Raw genomic sequence first — 2,205 nt, 5'->3', positions numbered from 1 at the left:
AACCCAACCTAAGTCACCTATTGCGCCTAACCTAAGTATAGTGCCAGTGGTCGGTGAGGAGAAGTTCATTCCTGTAGAGAAGAGAGGGGATCCTATTTCCTTTCCCCCTTTCCCAGTATGGCAACCTTATCTTCCAGCATGAAAGTTGGTATCAGAATGAAACAATCCAATCCATACTTGTGGAGTGCTCAGTTCAGTTCCTGATTTCTCTCAAGCCTAAACCGGAAAAGGAAACCTATTACTCGGGGTCCCCCCTTTCGGCTATCTCATCTGCTATTCCTCGACTCTCAGGAAGGTAAGATCATCAATCAATAGTAGGCTGCTGCTCTGTGCAGTTAAAGATGGGATCCAACCTGTTCTGTTTGCTTGTTTCCTATAATCTATGCTCGATTCCATATTTCTGTATCCTTAGATTCCCGGGACAGATCTGATCTCCTTTATACTTACCTCAAACAACGAGCGAAGTCGAGATGTTGATGAGAAAGGGGCTTTTCTCAAGGCCAAAGAGTGCTCTTTGAAGGCTACTATGCATCCTTACGAATACAAGAGTGGTTTTTTTTGTTTTGGGTATAGCAGGACTTGAACCTGCGACCATTAGGTTAAAAGCCCAATGCTCTACCAACTGAGCTATACACCCGATTTTACAAGAAGGCTTGGTGCGGAAAAGAAAAGAGGGCGGCCTGGCCCCTTTTCTTCTTATCATATCACAAGGGCGCGGCTCTGTATGGTATAGTACTGTGGAGCAAGTTTGGGAGTCCTTTCCACTCATTGAGGATTCTATCTAAAAAAGAAGGTCAACGGGGGAGACTACTTTGAAGTCCGGGCTGAACAAACTACTTCTCCTGCTACCAAAATAGAGAAATAAGGAAATAAGATGGATTCGTCTAATAAAATACCCAATGCCTGTAGTTGAAGAATTGTTGGATGAGTTATCTTGTGCTGTTTGGTTTACTAAGCTGGATCTGAGAGTTGGTTACCATCAGATAAGATTACATGAAGCAAACGAATACAAAACGACATTCAAGACCCACGTCACTATGAATTTTAGGCTATTTGGGCTCACAAATGCACCACCCACCCTCCAGAGTGCTATGAACACAATTCTGGCTGAGCTGACTAGGGTTTGTGTACTTGATTTTGTTGATGACATCTTAATCTACAGCAAATCCTTGCAAGATCATGTCACCCATTTGCAGCAAGTATTTGACCTTCTGGGCTGAACTCATTGAGACTTTCCCTTATGTTATTAAACACAAGAAGGGTAAATAAAATGTTATTGCTGATGCATTCTATATGCTTTCACAGCTTGACTTCAAAATATTTGGTTTGGAGACCATCAAAGATCAATATGTGCATGATGCTGATTTTAAAGATGTAATGCAGAATTCTAAACAAGGAAGAACTTGGAACAAGTTCGTCGTTAATGATGGATTTGTGTTCCGTGCTAACAAGCTATGCATTCCAGCTAGCTCCATTCGTCTTTTGTTGTTGCAGGAGGCGCATGGAGGAGGATTAATGGGACACTTTGGCGTGAAGAAGACGGAGGACATACTTGCTATACATTTCTTTTGGCCAAAGATGAGACGGGATGTTGAGCGTTTTGTTGCTCGCTGCACTATATGTCAAAAAGCTAAGTCACAACTCAATCCTCATGGTTTATATATGCCTTTGCCTGTACCTAGTGTTCCTTGGAAGGATATATCTATGGACTTTTTTTAGGTTTACCTCGAATAAAGAAGGGGAGGGATAGCATATTTGTTGTCGTGGATAGGTTCTCGAAAATGGCACACTTTATACCATGTCATAAAAGCAATGATGCTGTTAATTTTGCTGATTTGTTCTTTCGTGAAATTATTTGCTTGCATGCAGTGCCAAATAATATTGTTTCAGATCGTGATACTAAATTTCTTAGCCACTTTTGGAGATGTTTATGGGCTAAGTTGGGGACTAAACTGCTTTTTAGTACTACTTGTCACCCAAACTGATGGACAAACTGAAGCAGTCAATAGAACATTGTCTACTATGCTTAGGGCTATTTTGAAGAATAATAAGAAAATGTGGGAAGAATGCTTGCCTCATATTGAATTTGCTTATAATCGTTCATTGCATTCTACTACTAAGATGTGCCCTTTTGAAATTGTGTATGGTTTCCTACCTCATGCACCTATTGATTTGTTGCCTCTTCCATCTTCGGAGAAGGTTAAT

The 2,205-nt window shown here is 40.9% G+C and overlaps 1 non-coding gene across 1 annotated transcript; it reads right to left on the bottom strand.

Moving 5' to 3' along the window:
- Positions 1–564: 564 nt before the first annotated feature.
- Positions 565–637, bottom strand: TRNAK-UUU (transfer RNA lysine (anticodon UUU)). Its single transcript has one exon. It is a non-coding gene; the product is annotated as a tRNA-Lys (tRNA).
- Positions 638–2,205: the final 1,568 nt, after the last annotated feature.

Source organism: Triticum urartu, chromosome 6A (assembly GCF_056163025.1).
Source record: "Triticum urartu cultivar PI428250 chromosome 6A, HENAU_Tu73, whole genome shotgun sequence".
Taxonomy (NCBI): Eukaryota; Viridiplantae; Streptophyta; class Magnoliopsida; order Poales; family Poaceae; genus Triticum; species Triticum urartu.
This window is presented reverse-complemented; position numbering and strand designations above follow the sequence as displayed.